The sequence below is a fragment of the Suncus etruscus genome, chromosome 4 (genome assembly GCF_024139225.1).
Source record: "Suncus etruscus isolate mSunEtr1 chromosome 4, mSunEtr1.pri.cur, whole genome shotgun sequence".
NCBI lineage: Eukaryota > Metazoa > Chordata > Mammalia > Eulipotyphla > Soricidae > Suncus > Suncus etruscus.
Window position 1 is genome coordinate 99,631,668 of NC_064851.1, and position 24,583 is coordinate 99,656,250.

Sequence of the window (24,583 nt, forward strand, 5' to 3'; positions counted from 1 at the left end):
AGTGATTTGGAGCATTTTTTTTCATGTGCCTTTTGGCTATTTGTATTTCTTCTTTGAGAAATTGTTTATTTCTTCTCCCCATTTTTTGGGCTATCCTGAAGAACGTCTCATGTGCATTGAAGAATGTGTATCCAGTTTTCTGAGGGTGTGGTGTCCTATACATCTACCAGGAACACTTTCATTTTTCTTTGCAGAGCTTTTATATTCCTGTTGGATTTTAGTCTGGTTGATCTATCAAGGGGTGACAGGGCACTGTTAAGGTCTCCCACTATTATTGTGTTGCTATTAATATCTTCTTTCAGTCATCAACAATTGTATTAAATATTTTGCTGGTGCCTAATCTTTGCCTCTTATAACTTTTCTGAGTCTAAAGTTTGTGTCATATGATATTATTATGGCCACTCCAGCTTTTTTTTTTTAAATAATTGTTTGATTGGATGATTTTCCTCCAGCCTTTGATTTTGAGTCTATGTTTTATCTGACTATTCAGATTTGTTTCTTGTGGGGAGCAAAATGTTGGATTCAGCTTTTTGATCGATTTAGCCACTCTCTTTCTCTTAATTGGTATATTTAGTCCATTGATGTTGAGAGATAATTATCATAGGATTTAGTGTATCTTTGTGTTGAAGTTTTGTGTGTTTGTTGGTCTGTCATGTCTTAAAGTAGATATTTTAGTTTTTCTTTTAAGGCTTGTTTTGAGTCTGTAAAGTTTCTGAGCTGTTGTTTACCCATGAAGGTATGTATACTTCCTTCAAACCTGAAAGTGAGTCTGGCTAGGTGAAATATTCTAGGCAAAGTATTCATTTAATTGATTTTGTCATTATATCCCAGAACTGCCTTCTGGCCTTGAAGGTTTCTTGTGACAGGTCTGCTGTAAATCTTAAGGATGCTCCTTTGAATGTAATTTCTTTTTTTGATCTTTCTGCTTTCAGTATTCTATCTCTTTCTGTGAAATTCATCCTTTTGTGACAAGGATCTTTGGGTCTCTTCTTTGGGTCTTTTAGCTGCTAGTCTTTGAGCATGCAGGATTTGGTTGCATGCTATCTTTAGTTTTGTGAGTTTTTTTTTTTTTTTTTTTGTAATGATGTCCTTGATTGTTGATTCTTCCTGGGGATTGTCTTCCTGGGTCTCTGGAACTCCAGTGATTCGTATGTTGTTTCTGTTGAATTTATCAGACTTCAATTTTCATCTGTTCACATGCTTTGAGTATTTTTTCCATTATCTAATCATTTGCTTTAACTTTATTTTCTAATCTCTTTTGCTGTATATAGTTGTTATGCATCTATCTTTTAGCTCACTGATTCTGTTCTCATTTGCTGTTACTCTGTTAAAGAGGTTTTCCATTGATTTTTTTTCTTTTCATCTACCGAAATTTTCAGTCCTGTTATTTCAGTTTGGAATTTTCTGACTTCTATCTTTGTGGTCTGGTTAGCTTTATCTATGATTTTTTTTTGACTTCTATGAACATCCTCCATATTTCTTCTCTAAACTCCTTATCTGAGAGACTAACTAGGAGGCTGGGACTTTTTGATTTATCTTCATTATCTATGCATGGTATTGGCCTGTGTTGTTTTCCCATTGTCATGCATGTGGTGTGGCTTTTTCTACATGTTATGGTGGATTCAATGGCTAGAAGTTGCATGAAGCTGTAAAGCAAAGACAAGAGGCCAGTCCTCTGGCTCCACCCTAGGAGGGCAGGAGGGCAGGCTCTTCTGAAGAAGAGCCCTCAGGGAATGATGGGAGGAGAGGTTCAAAGTCCATGCCATAGGAGAGAAGATAAGAAGGTCCAGAATGGGGCCGGAGAGATAGCATGGAGGTAAGGCGTTTGCCTTTCATGCAGGAGGTCATTGGTTTGAATCCCGGCGCCCCATATGGTCCCTGTGCCTGCCAGGAGCAATTTCTGAGCCTGGAGCCAGGAATAACCCCTGAGCACTGCCAGGTGTATCCCAAAAACCAAAAAAAAAAAAAAAAAAAAAAAGAAGGTCCAGAATGTCTGCCAGGTTTCAGGTCACACAGCAGACATGAGCTCCACCCTTTTTGGGCAGGACAGAATCACTTCTGAAGAATAACCCTCAGGGAACATTGGGTGGAGATGTCAAAGTCCAGGCCACAGGAGAGAAGAGAAGGTTCAGAATGTCTGCCATATTTCAGGTCACACAGCAGAAATAAGCTCCACTTATTGTGGGTGGGACAGCTCACCTCTCCTTTCATCATCCACTCTTATCCAGAGTGACCACTTTCTACAGTTTCTTGACAAAAATCTGTTTCTTGTCAAAATCTAAATTAAAAAACTGAATGTAGGCATTGGCAATGATGATGTCTTTGCTGATTAGGATCCTGTATTCACTCTTTTGTCTGTCATCTTTTACAAAAAAAAGCTGCAATACTGATTTTTATGAACACTTTCTCAATTTATATTCTTACCAATAGTCAACCCACACTTTTCCTTTATATTCTCATCAAACTTTGTTGTTTTCAGTTTTTTTTTTTTTTGGAGACCACTTTTACAGGTATAAAAAAACACAATAGAAGGCAGAGATACATTCCTGCCGGTGATCCTGCCTGCTTCAGAGGTGGGTTGTGGGACGTACATACACTGATTCCTGCTGGTATCTGCCGGTAGTAAGAAGGGCGCAGAAGCCATCTTGGGCCTGCAGTTTCCAGCTGCCTGAGACTGGATTTCATCAGCGTTCCTGACTACTACAGAGAGTTCTTGGCTGGCTCCACCCTCCTGCTGTGCCTTGGATGACCCTGAGGACTTGAAGTGAACTCTTTTCTTTGCTTGTCTATCTTCTCTAAATACTTGAAGCTCTCCTCAGAGGCCTAGGAAGCGTACCCCCCCCCCAAAAAAAAACCTGTCATCTAGAGGCCACAGAAGAGCACGGCCACTCTGCTTTGCACCCACGCATTCTTTCTAACCAATGAACCCCACCACAGCAAGCAGAAAATAACACACTACAAGCGTGACAATGAGGAAACCTCACAAACACCATGCACAGAGAATGAAGACAATAGCTCGGAAGACCCCAAAAATTCCAGTCATCTGAATATCCTCTCAGATAAGGAGTTTAGAATAGAAATATGGAAGATGTTTATAGAACTCAAAGAAAGCATAGATTGATCTGAACAGAACACAAAAACAGAAATCAGAAAACTCCAAACCAAAATAACAGATTTAAAAAATATGGTAGCTCAACTGAAAAACTCAGTGGATAGCCTCTCCAGCAGGTTAACAGCTGCTGAGGACAGAATCAATGTGCTGGAAGATGAGATGAAAAAAAAAACAAACTCAACACAACAAAAGAAATTGGAAAAGAACCTTAAGGCAAATGATCAGGCAATAGAAAAAGTACTCAAGGAATGCGAAAAGATAAAATAGAAATCTTTGATAAACTCAACAGAAACAACATAAGAATCATTGGAGTTCCAGAGGCCCAGGTAGGAGATCTCCAGGAAGAATCAACTGTCAAAGACATCATCAAAGAGATACTCAGAGTTAAAGACTACATGCAGTCAAATCCTGCATGCCCGAAGGGTACCAGCTAAAAGAGACCTGAAGGAAAACACCGCAAGACACATCATTGTTACAATGACAAATCCCACAGATAGAGATAGAAAACTGAAAGTAGCAAGATCAAAAAGGAAAATTACATTCAAAGGAGTATCCTTAAGACTTACAGCAGGCATGTCACAAGAAATTCTCAAGGCCAGAAGACAGTGGTGGGATATTGTGACAAGACTGAATAATATGAATGGAATGCCTCACCTAGAATACTGCACCCAGTCTGACTCATGTTCAGGTTTGAAGGAAGGATACATAGCTTCATGGATAAACAACAGCTCAGAAACTTCACACATAAAAAACTAACCTTAAAGGAAAAACTGATTGGTTTACTTTAAGACAAGAGAGACCAACAAACACAGCAAACTTATCTACAAAGATGACTTTAAATCCTATGACAATCATCTCCCTCAATGTCAATGGACTAAATTCACCAATTAAAAGACACAAAGTGGCAAAATGGGTCAAAAAGATGAATCCAAGCTTTTGCTGCCTACAAGAAACATACCTGAATAATCAGAACAAACATAGACTCAAAATCAAAGGCTGAAGAAAAATCATCCAAGCAAACAGCACCCATAAAAAAGCTGGGGTGGCCATACTAATATCTTATGACACCAACTTTATACTCAGAAAAGTGGTAAGGGACAAAGATGGACACTATGTACTAATCAAGGAATATGTGCAACAGGAAGAAATCAGACTTTTAAACATATATGCACCCAAATTATCTAATACAATTACTGACAAATCTGAAAGAAGATGTCAGTAATAACACAATTATTGTGGGAGACCTCAACACAGCCCTGTCAACACTTGATAGGTCAACCAGACTGAAACCCAACAAAAACATACTAGCCCTGAAAAGAGAAATGGAAGAAAAAGGACTAGTAGACATATATTGGACATAACCACCCCCAAAAACCTGGTTACACATTCTTCTCCAATGTACATGGGTCATTCTGCAGGATAGACCACATGCTGACACATAAAACATGCCTTCATAAAATCAAGAGGATAGAAATCTTGCAGGCTACCTTTGCTGACCACAAGGCTCTGAAATTGGATGTGAACTACAAAGCCACACAGAAGAAAAACTTTAGCAATTGGAAATTAAACACCCTGCTACTGAACAACCAGTGGGTCCAGGATGAAATCAAAAAGGAAATCCTAACTTTCCTGGAAACAAATGATAATGAAGACACAAACTGCCATAATCTATGGGACACAGCAAAAGCAGTCCTGAGAGGAAAATTATAGCTCTGCAAGCATGCATCAGGAAGCAAGAAGAGGCATATCTGAATAACTTAATGATGCAGCTCACAAAATTAGAAAATGAACAACAAAAGGAACCAAAAATAGGTAGACAGAAGGAAATAACAAAGCTAAAATCAGAAAACAATGAAGTGGAAACCCAAAAAACAATTCGAAATATCAACGAAAGCCAAAGTTGGTTCTTCAAAAAAATAAACAAGATTGATAGACCATTGGCAAAATTCACAAAGAGAGAGAGAAACCTGATAACCCATACTAGAAATGAAAAGGGAGAGATCACAACAGATATTGCAGAGATCCAAAGGATAATCAGAGACTACTTTGAGTAACTTTATGCTACTAAACATGAGAACCTAGAAGAAATGGATAAATTCCTGGACACTTATAACCTTCCATGGTTAAGTAAGGAGGATGTAGCATATCTAAGCACCCCCATCACTATGGAGGAGGTTGAAACTGTAACCAAACATCTGTCTAAAAAGAGAAGCCCAGGCCCAGATGGATTTTCTAAGAATTCTTTCAAACCTTTCAAGAAGAGCTACTACCAATCCTAGCCAGGCTCTTCCATGAAATAGAAAAAATGAGAAAACTCCCAAACAGCTTTTATGAAGCGAACATTATCTTGATACCAAAACCAGACAGAGATGCGGCCAAAAAAGAAAATTACAGGCCAATATCCCTGATGAATGCAGATGCAAAGATCTTCAACAAAATCCTGGCAAATAGGATCGAATGCATCATCAAGAAGATCATACACTATGACCAAGTAACTTTCATCCCAGGAATGCAAGGATGGTTTAACATCCGTAACTCTATCAACATAATATAAAACATCAACAACAAGAAAAATAAAAATCACATGATCATATTAATAGATGCAGAGAAAGCATTTGATAAGGTCCAATACCCATTCTTGATCATAACTCTCAGCAAGATGGGAATGAAAGGAACCTTTCTCAATCTAGTTGAAGCCATCTACCACAAGCCAATGGCAAATATTATCTTCAATGGAGAAAAACTAAATGCCTTTCCTCTAAATTCTGGTACAAGACAAGGCTGTCTGCTCTCACCACTCCTCTTTAACATAGTACTGGAAATACTTGCTATAGCGATTAGGCAAGAAAAATATATCATTGTAATCTGGATAGGAAAGGAAGAAGTCAAGCTGTCACTATTTGCAGATGACATGATACTCTACTTAGAAAACCCTAAAAACTCTACCAAAAAGCTTCTAGAAACAATAGATGCATATAGCAAGGTGGCAGGCTACAAAATTAACACACAGAAATCAATGGCCTTTTTTACACCAATAATGATAGGGAAGAGATGGACATTAAGAAGGCAATCCCATTCACATTAGTGCCACAGAAACTCAAATATCTTGGAGTCAACTTGACCAAATACGTGAAGGACCTATACAAAGAAAACTATAAAACCCTGCTCCAAGAAGTAAGAGAGAACACACAGAAATGGAAACACATACCCTGTTCATGGATTGGAAGTATTAACATCATTAAAATGGCAATACTCCCCAAAGTATTACACAGATTTAATGTGATCCCTCTAAATACACTCATGACTTTCTTCAAAGAAGTGGATCAAACACTTATGAAGTTCATCTGGAACAATAAACACCCTCGAATAGCTAAAGCATTCCTAGGAAAAAGGAAAATGGGAGGCATTACTTTCCCCAACTTTAAACTGTACTACAAAGCAATAGTTATCAAAACAGCATGGTACCAGAATAAAGACAGAACCTCAGATCAGTGCAATAAGCTTGAATTCTCAGAGAACATTCCCCAGACATACAAGCACCTATTTTTGACAAAGAAGCAAGAAATCCTAAGTGGAGCAGGGAAAAACTCTTCAACAAGTGGTGCTGGCAGAACTGGTTAGCCACTTGCAAAAAAACGAACATAGACCCCCCCATTAACACCATGTATGAAGTTAAAATCCAAATGGATTAAAGTCCTTGATATCAGACCTGATACCATAAGCTATATAGAACAACACAGAGGTAAAACACTCCATGACATTGAGTTCTTCAAGGAGGAAACTGCACTTTCCAAACAATTGGAAGCAGAGATCAACAGATGGGAATACATTAAACTGAGAAGCTTCTGCACCTCAAAAGAAATAGTGCCCAGAATATAAGAGCCACCCACTGTGTGGGAGAAATTGTTCACCCAATACCCATCAGATAAGGGGCTAATATCCAAAATATACAAAGCATATGACAGAACTTTACAAGAAAAAACATCTAATCCCATCAAAAAATGGGGAGAAGAAATGAACAGACACTTTAATAAAAAAAAAAATACAAATGGCCAAAAGGCACATGACAAAATGTTCCCCATCACTAATCATCAGGGAGATGCAAATCAAAACAACGATGAGATACCATCTCACACCACAGAGATTGGCACACATCACAAAGAATGAGAAAAATCAGTGCTGGCAGGGATGTGGAGAGAAAGGAACTCTTATCCACTGCTGGTGGAAATGCTGTCTAGTCCAACCTCTATAGAAAGCAACATGGAGATTCCTCCAACAACTGGAAATTGAGTTCCCATTTGACCCAGCTATTTCACTCCTAGGATATACCCTAGGAACACAAGAATACAGTACAAAAATCCCTTCCTCACACCTATATTTATTGCAGCACTATTCACAATAGCCAGGCTCTGGAAACAACCAAGATGCCCTTCAACAGATGAATGGCTAAAGAAACTGTGGTACATATATACAATGGAATATTATGCAGCCATCAGGGGAGATGAAGTCATGAAATTTTCCTATACATGAATATTCATGGAATCTATCATGTGAGTGAAATAAGTCAGAGGGAGCAAGAGAGACGCAGAACAGTCTCACTCATCTATGGATTTAAAAAAAAATAAAAGTCATTTTTATAACAATCCTGAGACAATGAAAAAAGGGCTGGAACATCCAGCTCACTTCATGAAACTCACCACAAAGAATGGTTAGTGCAGCTATAGAAATAACTACACAGAGAACTACCATAATCATGTGAATAAATGAGGGAAGTGGAAAGCCTGCCTAGAGTACAGGTGGGGGTGGGATGGGATTGAGGGATTCTTTTTAGCAATAACAGTTCAATAAGGTGGAAACCATTTGGTCTTTATAGGGGTTTGGAAGAAGCTATTTGATCTACCCCGTCCCATCCCCCTAAGACGACACTATTTTCTCCGAAGTCTTCCACCAGGAGCTTATACTGAAGTACTTAGTCCCGTGCTTTTGGTGTCCCGGGCTTCTTTTTCAGACAGTTGGGAAAGTCCACCTACTAGAGGGAGAAGTTTCTGTTTATTTTTTTAGGACAGCTGGACAAGGATACTACTCCCATTAGCCAGAGGACCGGATTTTGGAGCATATTTGCAAAACCTGATGGGATTGCAGCCATCCTTGTGCAAAAACAAACAAACAAACAAACAAACAAAAGCAAAAAAATGTTTAGCTCACATTTTCTTTTTTTCTCATTTTGAGTGTTTTTTTTTTTACTTTAAAGTGAGAATTTGTCTATTATGTCTTTTTTATTTAAACAACTTTATTACATACATGATTGTGTTTGGGTTTCAGTCATGTAAAGAACACTACCCATCACCAGTGCAACATTCCCATCACCAATGTCCCAAATCTCCCTCCTCCCCACCCAACCCTCGCCTGTATTCTAGACAGGCTTTCTATTTCCCTCGTACATTATTAGGATAGTTCGAAACTTAGTTATTTCTCTAACTAAACTCATCCCTGTTTGTGGTGAGCTTCATGAGGTGAGCTGTAACTTCCAGCTCTTTTCTCTTTTGTGTCTGAAAGTTATTTCAAGAATGTCTTTCATTTTTCTTAAAACCCATAGATGAGTGAGACCATTCTGTGTCTTTCTCTCTCTCTGACTTATTTCACTCAGCATAATAGATTCCATGTACATCCATGTATAGGAAAATTTCATGACTTCATCTCACCTGACAGCTGCATAATATTCCATTGTGTATATGTACCACAGTTTTTAGCATTCATCTGTTGAAGGGTATCTTGGCTGTTTCCAAAGTCTTGCTATGGTAAATAGTGCTGAAATGAATATAGGTGTAAGAAAGGGATTTTTGTATTGTATTTTTGTGTTCCTAGGAGTGGTATAGCTGGGTCGTATGGGAGCTCAATTTCCAATTTTTGGAGGAATTGGAGACTTCTTAAAGTTAGAAATTTTGAATTTTGGCTTAGTGTTATCCTTGTGTGAAATTTTATATAAAAACAATAATGATGATGGACAAGGTATATTTGAGGAGGAATGGATGAATTCAACTAAATTCCTATGTGTGTATTTTTTGAGCCAAATGTAATATTATATGCATTTCAGATAGTATTTGCAGAGAAATAGACAAAATTGCATTTTGTGATGATTGAGTAGGTTAATGTCGAAACAAAACTCTTGAATTCCCACTGGGAAGTCTGATTTTTTTTTCATTCTGTTGATTCCAAGGAAATTTCATGAAGTTAAAGAATTCCTCTTACTTTAAACCAGAAAATTTAAGTTCTTTTGAAGAAGACAGTTGCATATTCTCAGACGGAAACCTAGAGAAACTTTTATTTATTTTAGTTTTTTTTTTTACTTTACACTGCATAGAATTAAACTTATGTCAAGTTGACCAAAGGCAGTGAAAGGAGTGAGAAAGAAACTTCAAAAGATCTTGTATTGGAATATAAAGTTTGGTGGTTTAGTATCTTATAATCCATAACAAATCTATCTTTCTTAAAGACAGATAGCCCTTTTCTTTGTTGTGAAGTATAGAGGCTTTAAATTATACTCATAAGAGTTGGGTCAGTATTCATTGCTGCTGGAGTGATAAAACCAAACTACTGAATCTGTGTGTACATGCATGATTGTATGTGTATGGAAGTATGCAGGAGTCCAAATATATGTGTACATATATTTATACTATTAACATGTTTCTACTACATAATATGTTGTAGGCTTAAATAATCACTAATTTTTTAGGAAAAAATTCTCTGACAAAATCTTTTAAAAATTCTATATTGTAATATTAATTCAGTATTGTTTCTGATAACTGTGCACACTTTAAAGCAATTTCTTGATACCATAACTCTTGTTTTAAAATAAAAAACTGGGTTTAATACTGGCATCAAACACACGTACAAAATAAACCATTTTTAGTTGTCTTTATTTTTCTTTATTTTTAATGATTGGTATTAATAAAAATATTCAGTTGATTGTGTTGATGACACAACTGATATAAGCCTTTCAGTAGTCAGTTGAAGGTTGCATATCTTGATTTTTCAGTTTGATCACTACCTTATCTGTAGGGAAATGAAGGTAGCATATCTTGATTTTTCAGTTTGATCAATACCTTATCTTCATCAATATTATTACCAAACAAGAGAGAGGGAAACACGAATCAATAATATTATCATCATTATTATTTGTATAATTTGGTTATGCCCTACATAAAATCTTTGTAAATAGTATTGAGTTCTGTAAACCAGAGAGGGCAGATGGTTTAGAGGAAACATTAATCAATATTATCCAAGCATATTATATCCAGAAAGAAGACTTGTACACTTCTGGTTAGCTTGACATTTCCTCACAGGTTGCCAGCAAAATATAAAATTTAATTTAGCTGAAAAATAAAACTTTATACATGCTGTTCAAGCAACATTTGGGAAAAAAAAACAAAAAATATCTGCTCATAATTTCACTTGAATTAATCTAATAATTAGTTAAATTCAAGTTAATTTGATTAAAATAATCTTTGCCTTTATTTTTTTTAATTTTATTTTATTGAACCCATTGTGATCTACAAAGTTTATCATAGTTGAATTTCAGATATATATATTGAATCAGGCCATTACCAAAACAAGTCGACCATCACCCACAAATGATCCCAGAGTGCAACTTATACCACCACCCTTTGTCCCTGGCCTGCCTGTGTAACAGGACCATTTAAGTTTAGATTGTTTAAGTTTATGTCTCTTGATTCTATTGTTGTTGATTGTGGCTTGTATATTTATTTATTTATTTATTTATTTTTGGTTTTTGGGTTACACCCAGCAGCGCTCAGGGGTTACTCCTGGCTCTACACTCAAAAATCACTCCTGGCAGGGTCAGGGGACCATATGGGATCCCGGGAATCAAACCACCGACCTTCTGCAAGCAAGGCAAATGCCTTACTTCCATGCTATCACTCCAGCCCCTGGCTTGGCTATTTAATTCTGTCTTTTTATTCTCCATCAATGCACCTGAGACAACTTGGCCCCTGGCCTCACATCCTTTCCTTTTTATTTTTTCTTAATTTATAGAAAAATGCAGAAATAGGGTCTGGAGCAAAAGCACAGTGGTAGGACCTTTGCCTTGCAAGTGGCCAACCTTCTTTCCTGATGTGTTCTTCACAGCTGTAATTAGCCTTTTGGAGATGCTTTCTAGTGACATTTTCATTTTGCTTCCAAAGTATTTCAGTCCTATTATTTTACTTTTTAGTTTTTTGATTTTTATTTATATATCCTCATGATTCTTATTTGTACATCATTCAGCTTATTCCATGCTTTCTTTGAGTTTTATCAACATCCTCAATATATTTTGAGTTGTTGGCACTTTTTGTATCATCAGAGTTGCCATCTTCATTCTCTATGCATGCATTGGCCTGAGTTGTTTCTCCATTGTCATGCTTATATTGTGGATATATATATATATATATATATATATATATATATATATATATATATATATATATATATACCCTTAATGGGTGGAGACAGCTTATCTTGCTGATGTGCCCTCAGGTGATGTTTTTGCTGGGGTGTTTCATGGCTGTCTCACGAAGGAAAGCAGAAAACCTATCAGGGAACTAATCAGGGAGCAGAGAAGAGGCCACCATTTCTGAAGTTTCTATGAAAAGGGCAAGATCCGGGCCCGGAGAGATAGCACAGAGGCATTTGCCTTGCAAGCAGCCGATCCAGGACCAAAGGCGGTTGGTTCGAATCCTGGTGTCCCATATGGTCCCCCGTGCCTGCCAGGAACTATTTCTGAGCAGATAGCCAGGAGTAATCCCTGAGCAACGCCGGGTGTAGCCCAAAGACAAAACAAAACAAAACAAAACAAAAAAGAAAAGGGCAAGATCCACTATTTGATAGATAAAATAGAAAGAAGTATAAAAAAAGAAGAGAAAACACACACAAAAGGGCGTGTTTCTGTTTTTTTTTTTTTTTTGTCTTTTTGTTTTTTGCTTAGGTGCAGCAAAATTTGAAGAAAATAGAAAGGAAGAATCTTTGGCTTGTAAATACGAAGACTCTACCTGTAAGACATCCTGCCATAAGACGAACTATAGGCTTTAGGCATACTAAGTTTTCTAAACCCAAAGTCTTTCTTCATGGTCCCAGTAAAAGTTCTTCACTATCAGGTTTCTGGTCAAGTTTCTGTAATTAAAGATCATGGTTTATGCACAAATCCTATGTTAAAATCAGGGTATAATTGAGCACCTTGTTGTTTCATCTCACTGTTAGATGGTGATGAAGTGAAACCTGCTCTGAAAGAAAGTTATTGCTGTTTCCAAGTCTCCAGGGTGTCATATGAACCTACTCTGAAGCAAGTTTGTGACAAGGCATAGAGCCTTTCTTGATAGAAGTCCGAGTCCTGATGCTGCTGCAGACAACCATGCAGTTCCAAAAATGTTATCCAAGGTGTAAGGGTGAATGGCCATTGTACAATCATCTGAAGCCTAAGTCAAGTCACCATGACAAATATTCAGGGTGAAATGCCCCACTGCAATTAAAAAATTATGAGTTCCTATCTGTATTAAGAAATTCTTTCTATATGTAAGAGTTCCCCCATATTTAATGAACCTATGCCACACACAGATATTACTGGTGCATATGGAGGTAATAATAATAAGCTAAACAATCCCTATAACCTGAGTCTAACAAACTCAGAACACAAGAGAAACTTGTCCACTAGAACTTCCTACTAAACAAATTAAAAATGGGATGGAAAAAACTGCCTCTATATAAGGAAATTGAAAATAAGAATTATATATATTATGGGAAATAAATATAAAGAAATATATGAAGGAAAAATACATATCCCCTTTATAAATAGTCAGGGAGAAGGAATAAAATTCAGAGCACAGTTTCAGCTTGCGACATGGTCTTGTGGGGTCTAAAAAAATGGCTCCCAGTAGTAACAAATTAGAAAATATCCTTGAGTTGGGATTTTCTCAAAAACTGAATTTGGTAGTGAGCAACAGATCACAGTGAAGGGAGGTAGAAGAAAAGGGGCCACTGAGAGCAAATCAGCAGCAATGTTCATGGCAGCTTCTTCCTGGGATGAGTCAAGGCAGGCTGGGAAACTATGTTTTTGCTTTGGGAGCTGGTTGGCAGCTTGTTGGGGGTGAAGCTGGGGAACATTCCAATTTCTGAGAAGTTATCAACTGAGGGTAAAAAGGGTTAAATTGGTAAAAAAAAAATAACAGATTAGAGGTAATAGAGTGAAAGGATAGTAAAGGACTTGTAAAGTGGTAAGGGTGGGAAGAGAAGTAGGTAGACATTATGTACATTACAGATAGACATGAGACAGTCATAGATGTGGCCAACACTTAGACTCACAAACACACACAGAAAGATAATAAAGATTGGTCCATGTGTTGCAGTTAAAAAGCTGACCCAGGGTCAAATGCTTATGAATATAAATCCAGCAAGTCTTATGGAAAGGTTTTTTCATTCTCTAGGCAAAAATTTGATGATGGTAAATTTTACTAAAGAAAAGCTTCCTGGGTTAGATTATGTATAGAGCATTCTTAAAACAATCATAATTTTCAAGTCTAGAATACTAAGCAATATGGTAATGAGCACTGTGAAAGAATTTTACACATGAAGAATCATCTTACAGGTCTTGGGCATCCAGATTCCTTTCCTGAAAGCAAACTAAAATGATGAGCATTATGACATAATATTAAACTAGTTTGAATCAAAAATAAATTTCAGGGGCTAGAGCACAGCTCTAGGGCATTTGCCTTGCATGCTGACAATCTGGGATGAAACCGGGTTTGATCCGCAATGTCCCACAAAGTCCCCGAGCCTTCCAGGAGTGATTTCTGAGAGCATAGCTAGGAGTAACCACTGATCACAGCTTGGTGTGCCCCCCCCAAAAAAAACAATTGTAATAACATACTCAACGAATAAGCTCTGGAATGTAGTTGTCTATTCCAATAGTATTATGGACATCAACATTAGATCATATTATCAGTGTAATCAAATGGAAAATTAGTAGATTAGAATATTTGTCAAGACATTATCTTAATGAGCACTGTATTTTGAGTCTAATATAATATAGTACTGCAATGCAAAACTAGGGACACCAACCTATATCTCCAAGAAACACTGTGAACTAAAAAATCAAAAATTTATTATAGGCATATTAAAATTAAAGCATTAAAAATTTTATAGTGAGCACAGTACTGGAAGTCCATGGCTTCTGCATGCATTCTACACTGTTTCAGTGGATAAATGCTTTAGACTATAACCGTTCCCTCCAATGCCCTTTTAACTAAGCTTTCTTTTGAGATGTTAAACCCACCTGGACGATTAGACTTGCCTACACTTGAGATGGGGCTGGCTGTTTTAAATAAAAAGTAAAACATTTGGCTTGTCAGAAGGTGAGTGGAGAAGCAGCAGAGGGGCAGCAATGCTAAGCAGAGAAAACACATGTGAAAAAACGCACATGGCAGACAGGGCCATGGAATAAAATCAAGCTGACTCCATTGAAACTTTGACTGCTTGTGAATTATTTCTCCCCCATTATCCTGCATCTTCAGACCCGTCAGCCCAAGGGGCTAGAGGCGCCATGCAGGGGAGGACTCACCCAACATGTGAATCATTATACTTTTAAATTTTTTTCTACATTAGACTATAATTATAGACATCTATTAAGAGCAGTTAATTGGGAACCTGCTCATCTTTAGATTATTTTAATGAATTTTATCCCAGACTAATATTAGCATTTTAGTAAGATATTGTCAATGATTTTCTATCTTGATAAAGCAACAGCATTGGATTGGCTTTCACTGTTTCCTTCAAATGGTAAATCAGTTTTATAAGTGGTATGTTTAATATAGTTTCATAGAAAAGCAGATATGTGTTATTTGACCACCTGCTATAAACATTAATTTTAATCAATCACATATATCTTTGCCAATATAGTTTATCAGTGATAAAATATTTGAATATTTTGAAATAAATTTTATGAAAAAATTAAGCAGCCATCTGGAATTATAACATAGCTTTTCTCTTAATATGTTCTTGTTAGTGTAATTCAAAATGTCTTATATATAAAAATAAAAATATATGCACATTTTGTCTTTGGTTATAATGATATCTGTGAGCATATTTTATCCTGAGTAATATATAACATTTTACCACATAACAGCTACTCAAAAAAATTAACCCTAAGTAGAAAGCTATTAGAGCTCCAATGTTATTAATTTGTGTATTTAGATAATGAATCAATATACTCTAAGGTCTCAGTGATTATAATCCAATTTCTGTATTTTTTTAGTCAATGTACAATTATAGAAAAAATAATATTGCTATAAAGTAACAAGCAAAAGTCAATGGTCTCAGTGATTATAATCCAATTTCTGTATTTTTTTTAGTCAATGTACAATTATAGAAAAAATAATATTGCTATAACGTAACAAGCAAAAGTCAATGGCCTTCTGTACAAATAATGATAGGGAAGAAATAGATGTTAAAAATACCATTTATGGGGCCAGCGAGGTGGCACTAGAGGTAAGGTTTCTGCCTTGCAAGCACTAGCCAAGGAAAGATCACAACCGAGGTTTGATCCCCCCCCCCCCCCCGGCGTCCCATATGGTTCCCCCAAGCCAGGGGCAATTTCTGAATGCTTAGCCAGGAGTAACCCCTGAGCATCAAACGGTTGTGGTCTGAAAAACCAAAAAAAAAAAAAAAAACAACAAAACCATTTACAATAGCACCACAGAAATTCAAATATCTAGGAGTAAACTAAAAATGTAAAGGACCTATGAAAAACACCACTTTAAGAAATAAAAGAGAATACTTATCTGGCAGGGGAGATACCATGATCATGAAGGTGGTTTCCCAAGGGCGAGGTTCATCCATTGCACTCTGGATGTGCTGACCCCTACGATTTCCCCAAATGTGGGAAACTAGACTGCATAATTTGTGGTAGTGTGGGACTGTGTTTGTGCTCGCCCCTTAAAAAAAAAAAAAAAAGAGAAATGGAAATGGAGAAAAGGAAATGAAGACATAAAGCCTGTTCATAATTGGGAAGATTAACATCACTAAAATGGAAATACTCCCAAAAGTATTGTAGAGATTTAATGCAATTCCTCTAAGGATACCAAAGACATTTTTTAAAGTAGTGGATCAAACACTCCTAAAGTTCATTTGGAACAATACAGCCACAAATAACTAAAGAAACTCTTAGGAAAAAAAGATGGGAGGCATCATTTTTCTGAACCTTAAATTGTATTACAAAGCTATAGTCATTAAAACAGCATGTATTAGAATAAAGATAGACCCACAACTCAATGGAATAAACTTGAATATTCAAAGAATGACCCCTCCCAAACATACAAACTACTAATCTTTAATAAAGGGGCAAGAAACACGAAATGGAGCAAGGAAAGCCTCTTCGATATGTGGTATTGGGAAAATTGGTCAGCCACATGCTAAAAAGCAAACTCAGACATCTATCTAACACCAGGACCAAGGTTAAATCAATATGAATTAAACACCTTGATATAAGATCTAAAACTTTAGACTATTTAGAAGAAAATGTAGGCAAAACACTCCATGACATTGAGATTAAAGACATCTTCGGGGCCGGAGAGATAGCATGGAGGTAAGGCATTTGCCTTTCATGCAGGAGGTCATCGGTTCGAATCCCAGCGTCCCATAGAGTCCCCCGTGCCTGCCAGGAGCAATTTCTGAGCCTGGAGCCAGGAATAACCCCTGAGCACTGCCGGGTGGGATCCAAAAACCACACACACACACACACACACACACACACACACACACACACACACACACACACACACACACACACATCTTCAAGGAGGAAAAACCACTGTCCAAACAAGTGGAAACTGAGATAAACAAAAGGGAATACATTAAAATGAGATGTTTCTGCACTTCAAATAAAAACAGTGACGGGTACAAAGGTCACCCACAGAATAAGAGAAACTATACACCCATATATATCAGATAAGGGGCTAATATATAAGATATACAAGGTACTGATAGAACTTAACAAGAAAAAAGAAACTAACTTCATCAAAATTGGAAGGATAATAAACAATTTAATCAAAGAAGAAATACAGATGGCCAAGAGGCACATGGAAAAAAGCTCCACATCACTAGTCATTAGTGAGATGCAAATTAAAAAGAACAATGAGGTATCATTTCACACCACAGAGACTGGCACACATCATAAATAACAAGAACAACCAGTATTGGTGCAGGAGCAGGGAGAAAGGGACTCTCATTCACTTCTGGTGGGAATGTCGGCTAGTTCTACCTTTCTGGAAAACAATATAGACATTACTCAAAAGACTGAACATTGAGCTCTCATCAGATCTAAAAATACCACTCCTAGGGATATACCCTAAGAACACAAAAACACAATACAAAAATGCCCTCTGCACTTCTATAATCATTGTAGCATTGTGTACAATAGCCAGAATCTGGAAACAATTCAGATCCCCAACAACTAATGAGAAGCTAAATAAATCGTGCTTTATCTACATGATGGAATACTATGCATGTTAGGAAAAATGAAGTCATGAAATTTGTCTATACATGGATATACTTGGAAACTATCATGCTGAGTGAAATGACTCAGAGGGAGACAGATAAAAACAAAATAGTCTGAGTCATTTGTGGGATTTAAGAAAAATAAAAGACGATATTGTAGTAATACCCAGAGACAATAGAGATGAAGGTTGTATGGACCAGTCCATAATATGAAGCTTACCACAAAAAGTGGTGAGCACAGTTACAGAAATGACTTGCAGTAATAACTACCATGACTATGATAGTGAGAGAGAGAAATAGAATACCTGTCCCAAAGGTAGACAAGGGGTGGGGGAGGAGGGAAATAGGAAACACTGATGGTGAGAAAAAGTTACACTGGTGAAGGGTGGTGTACATTCGATGGCTGAAACCCAACTATAAACATTTTTGTAACCATTGTGCTTAAATAAATTGTTGTTAAAATAATTATAAATAATATTAAAAAACAAAAGTATCTGCTTTCTGATAGTTAGTTTTTAAATAATTTTTATTGTGATTAAAGTTCATTACACAAAATTATTTATGGTACATAGTGACAATGAATGAAGGACATTCCCACCACCAATGTTGTCCTCCCTCCACTCCTGTACCCAGCATGTCTCCCATATCTTCCTCCTTTGCCCCCCTACTCTCCCCCCCCCCCCGGCAGAATACTAGTGTAAGTGATCTCCACTTTGCAGCTTGTTGTAGGTTGGGTATCTATTCTGTTTGGTATTCCAGTCTGGTTATTTTTTATTTACACTACATGTTCATATGACTGGTCCTGGTGTCATCCTTTTCCCCTTCAATTTATGAGGCTAAATAATTCAAGTTATGCTATTCTGTTGGAGATAAAAAGGTTAAGGAAAGAGAAGAAAAAATTTGGTGTCAACTTCTAAAAAGAAAAAAAATCACCGAATAGTATCCACAAGAATGAAAAAGAAAGAAAAAAGTGGAAGAAAAAAGAGAAGGAAAGTCTGGAGTACAGGTGGGGGTGGGGTGGGATGGAGGGAGATTTGGGACATTGGTGGTGGGAATGTTGCACTGGTGAAGCGGGTGTTCTTTACATGACTGAAACCTAATCACAATCATTTATGTAATCAAGATGTTCAAATAAAGAAGAAAAAAAAGAGAAGGAAAATAATATCAAAAAACTAACCAAAACAAACAAACAAACAAACAAACAAAAAAACAACCAGAAAAAGTGCTGGAGTGGCAGGATTTGGTGTTACCCCACCTTTCTGATATTTATTTTGCATGCTGATTCTTTAACAATGTGACCTAATATAGAAAGCAGGTGAGGGGGGAGGAGGGAGTGAAGGAGCCATTGGTGGTGGGAATGTTGCACTAGTGAAGGGGGTGTTCTTTTTATGACTGAAACCCAACTACAAATATATTTGTAATCATGGTGTTTAAATAAAGATATTATTTAAAAATAAATTACTAGAAAATGTATTTGTATTGCATTTGAAAAATTACATTTCCCAGGCCCCCTTCTCCTCTCCAAATTTTCATAATAGAAACTTCTCAAATAATTCAGAAATGATGTATTTCAAGAATAGTATTGCAGAGAACTTGTGAAACAAAAACATGAGTAAATTAGTAATCAGGTAACCTCTCAATCAACTTATTTCAGGGATGTGGCTCATTTTATGTTTGTTTGTTTGTCTTGAACTTACTCTAGTTTAGTGAGTCATTCATACCGGTGCAAGAAAATGTAGAGATTGCTTTTCATGTTCTGTTTTATTCCTTTTATTAATTTTATTACTTACTTTAGCATATCACTTGTGAGAGTTTTTTCTTGATAACTAGTTTTCCTCTAGATAATAAAAACATTTCACTACTTTTATAGCTTATATTGTCATTTATTCAAAAACAGATATCAAGAAAGATCATATAAAATTAAAATATAATAGCTAAGCCTGGTCTCCCTTGGTTTTTTGTTTTTAAGCCAGAACAGGTCATCATTTTGAAGCCAGGGAAGAATCTTAGAAATGATGAGAAAGGAGATTATTGTCAAACACCCAGAACATCCTGTTTTTTGTGGGATGGAAGTAGAGAAATATGTGTCATTGCATTTTCCTGGTCATCAAAGAAAGGGTTTCAATCCTCGATTATGGAACTTTATGTTAGTTAATTTTCTTTTTGGTTTGTGTGCCCTTTATTGTATTTAAGTACTTTCATGATTTATTGATTGTTTTATGTCATAAAATTGTATTGAATAATGTCAGATCAATTTATCTATGCTGATTGATTTTATGCTGTTGTCCTTTCTGATAATGGGTAGACTTACATTTTACTATTTTTACCTGATAAAATACACTGGAATTCTATGACTATTTACCTACTTGTCCATGGTAGATAGTTTTATAAGAGTGTTTTTAATTCTTATTTATCTAATTTATGTATGGCTTTATATCAACATTATAGTAATAACAGGTTGTAGGTTATATTACTTAATTTATAGTATCTTATTTTACTCTGATAATTTAGTATTGTTGACCACATAAGAATTATTTCAACTATTTCCCCCCTTTTCACACTTTGAAAGTGTGTGAGAATTAATATACTTTCTAAAAGTTTCATTGAAATATCTATCAAATTTATCTGGTCCAGGATTTTTTATTGTTGTAAGCCTTTACGTTTCAGTCTATTCTGTGAATCATGTGACTTGTTTTTATTTCTTCATGACAGTATCTAGTTATGTTGTATTATTATTGAATTTATTCATAAATAGACATTCATTTTATTGGCTTATACTTAGTGGTAGCTAATCCTGTCCTTCACTATTTTGTTTTTTTATTTTAAATCTTAAATTAAATATTTTCTGTCAAAAAGTATAAAAGTAAAGAATATACTTAAAGATAATTTAATTCTGTGGCTAAAGATATAGTACAGTGCACAGGGGCTTGCCTAGTATGCAGCAGCAGAACTGGATTCAATCACAACACCCTGTATGAACCAAGGTACAACCAGGAATGATCCCTTAGTGTGGAGTCAGGAGTAAGCTCTGAGCACTGCTGAATATGCTTCAAATAAAAATAGTTAATTTAATGTAGTATTTTTTACTGAAAAGTGAAGATATCATTGACCTGGGAATGTAGGAAATCATTATGAACATTATTAATGCTATAGAAAATAATATTATTCTTATTCTTCTATTCACAGCATTCAAGTTCCTTGATGTATGGGTTATAAAACAGGAGATTCATGTTTCTTGGTTTGTTTTATCCATGTCAAAATTATTTGACGATTTTGACTTGATTTGACAAGGTCAATCAAAACAATGAAATATGGCTCTCTAGTCTAATTATCCTTTCAATTCTTCGATGTTTTGTAATAGTAAGTATATTAATTGTTTACTGCATGGATTTTAAGAGTTCTTAGCTGCCCTTCTAGAATTTAAAACATTGTTCACCTTAGTAAATATGTAAAGGGATAGTTAGATTAAATTTTGAGAAAAGCAATTTATTTCCTTATTTAATGCAAGACTAGTACTAATGATTCTTGCAACAATTGTCATAAAGATGATTCATATTTTTTCTATGTGGCTTTATAAATGCATCATCTAGCATAAGATAGAAGATTCTAGTTTAATTGCTAACATTTATCTTTTTGGGTCTTATTTCCCCCCTAGAGTAACATTTGTAGAAATGATAAAAAATAAATCATTACTTAAAAGATTGGGCTTTAAAATGGAATTCAAGGTTATTAGATACAAGTGTTTATGAATGGTGGGGGTTCATATATTTTCCTTGCTCCTATATTTTTGCTTTGTTTGGCCACATTTATAATTAAGAAGTTAATTGTCATAATGTATTTGGTAGGTCAAAGTTTAGATTAAAAGTATGAGTGTTAGAAAGTTATTTTAAGATTATTCTTTTAAACTGCATTAGGTGAGTAACCCTTTCTGTGCTATACTCCCTTTCTTATCCAGTCTTCTTCAACCTCTATTACTTTCTTCTCATTCCTTTTCTTTCCAGGAATATGTATTGTTATCTTATCAAGTATAAAATGAAATGTAATGTAATGCTAAATATGTTGCCATATAAACAAATGCAGATACTTGGAATAAAATGTTAGGAAGGGCCAAGGATAGCTGCCTACTTTGCAGGCATGAAATAGTAAGTTCTCTTCTTTGTATTGACCCACATATAGAGCAATATCCCCAGTGCCATAATAAAATGTGCCATCTTGGTGCACAAGCAGGAGAGTGTCAGCACAACTAAATTTGTAGCACCATATTTAGTGTGGAACCCCAGTGAATATTAATGTGTACACACTGCAACAGAAATGTATATGCATGGCAGTCAAGTGTGAGACCCCTCAACAACAAAGGAAAGGGGGATTAAAAAGATAAAGATAATAATTGTAAGATTAGTTTTAATCAATATATGAAAGAAGAAAGAGCCAAACTTTGGGAGAAGAATATCATGAGTGGGCAGTGAATATATTATCAGGGCAAAATGAACTATTTTGGAATAAATCAAACATCCATTTAGGTAGTCAGGAGTCATGCAGGCATTGGAATTGTCTATCAAACAGTTGTATTTCATCTCACAGAAAGATTTTATTAGAGCTGACTTTTGTTTGGCATTTTTAACAGAATTTTTGGAAGGAAAAGTGCCTGTTGCTGAAAGAGAGCAGAAAAGTAAGGAGATAGAGGAGCTACAAGAGTTTAGGTCAGTGACAGGCCAGATTCATTAAAAAAAAAAAAAAAAAAGAAAGAAACCAAGTTTTTCAGTGGATATCAGTGAGTTTTACTGTTCCAGAGCAGAGCTGACCAAACAGCAAAGTCTTTGCCAAGAAAATTCATTTAAATAGGTTGGCTAGCTGTGTTTTTTTAACCCATTTGTTGTTTGTTCCCTTAAACATAGACATAATAGAATAAAAAATTACCTCTGAGATAATCTCTGGGAACATAGAGATTAAGGCAAGCATTTTAGAGCCAAACTGTAATCTCAACTTCACTGCTTACTATGAAACTTTGGTAAAATTATTTATTTATTCGGTGCCTCAGTATACTTATTTTTTTTTTTAAACCTGTAGTATGTAACTCATAGAATTGCAATGAGAATAAATTCAGAGAATTCTAGAGTATTACCTGAATAACAGCAAATTTGTTGAGCAAACACTGGAGAGTTAGTATAGTGAGTAGGATAATTGCCTTGTGCACAGATGACCCAGGTTTGATCCCCAGCATCCCATATGTTACCTGAACACCATTAGGATTAATTTCTGAGTGCAAAGTTAAGAGTAACCTCATGGGCACTACTGGGTGTGGCCCCCAAAGAAAGAAAAAAAAGGACCCTAGAAAATTAAGTAAAAACTTTATAAATGAATAGATTACAACAAAAAGTTAAATACAACTATTAGAGAGAGAGAAAAAAAAAAGAAAGTGTGAATTGACTAGACTGCTGCTAGGGGTGTAAAGAAAGGAGTGGATTCAGAATTTATTTTCTTTAGTTTACAAGGTCACTTCAATTTTTTGCCCAGAAATGCTAAATTAATCTAGATGTATTGTGAGCTCAGTTACATAAATATTAAAATAATTTTAGACTTTAAATTCTTTTCGCTTCATTATTTTTTTTGGGGGGGGATGGTAGAGACTAGGTGGAGCAACACCTCACAGTGTACCAGTGTTACTCTTGGCTATGCTCTTAGAGATCATTTATTGTGGGACTCAAGGTACCAATTTGGATGCTGGGAACCGAACCCAGTTTGGATGTGTGTAAAGAAAGAACCCTAGCTATTTCACTATCAGTTGGACCCCAGATTTCAGATTATTGCTTGAACGAATACATTTTGAGCTTCCATACTTAGATTTGAACTCACAGGATTTGGACCAAGTTTCTCTTTCCAGGAATTTAATAATCTTCAGCTCTAGAAATCTTGAGTTCACATATTTTACAGACTGAACAAACAGGACAAACACAAAAATGAAAATTATTTAAAGCAGATTAATACATGATTCTACATTCTCTGACTCATTAAAATAGCTGGCTTTGGTGATTTGCCCCCCCCCTTTTTTTTTTCAGAGGCCAATAAGTAACTGGGCTTCTTTTTTTTTTTTTTTTTTTTTAAGTCTTTTTACAATGAGTCTATGATTTCTCCACTTTAAAAGTCCCAATATTATAGCTTTGGTGAAAGTTTTTGTCTTGTATGCTTGAGTACCTGGGCTGATATCCAGCACCCAAATCAACTAAACAAAATAAAATTGTCTTGTTAAAACTTGATTCTTGTTTTCCAATTTTTGCGGGATGTGTTCTTACTGGATGACAAAAGTGCTAATTTCTCTTTATGCTACAATGTTTTGTCTATAGGGAGCAAAGGATTATTCTTTGCTGTGTATTTTTAAAGGTTTGTCCAAACAATTTTGTATTCCAGAGTCACATATTGCTCTTGGGTTTATTCCCCTTACATTTCTCCCAAGTGGATCATTTATACTTTTATCAAAATGATGAATGGTTCTTTGTATATTCTAAATGTATTTATTTCCTCTGGAGACTCTGAGCAAAACAAGTACATCCTTGCAGAAGAATCTAATATGGTTACCTTTTCCTTTGAAATTGGCTTTATCTTTGATTCAAAGAATTCTCTACAAATTGAATGCTGTATATTAAAAAGCTACAATATTTCATATTTTTAATAGAAAAGATAAGATTTTACAAACAGGTTAGAATAGAGAAGGGATTGTGGTTGCTTCTGAAGAGGTGTATATTATAACAAAATAAATAAATTATAACAAAATAAATCCATTTAGAGATTTTACAAAACATTTTCTCTGAATCTTACCAGAAAAATTCAAAGACAAAATTATATTTCTATTTAATAAATGCCTCTTTTCTCTTTTTTCCTACTCTCCACCTCTTTTCCTTCCCTACTTCTCATTTCTGTACTTTGCACAGGAGGATT

General features: G+C 35.7%; 1 non-coding gene across 1 annotated transcript; it reads left to right on the top strand.

Annotated features, from left to right (window-relative positions):
• Positions 1-15,928: 15,928 nt before the first annotated feature.
• LOC126007570 (U1 spliceosomal RNA) lies at positions 15,929-16,092 on the top strand. The gene has a single exon (XR_007495115.1). It is a non-coding gene; the product is annotated as a U1 spliceosomal RNA (small nuclear RNA).
• Positions 16,093-24,583: the final 8,491 nt, after the last annotated feature.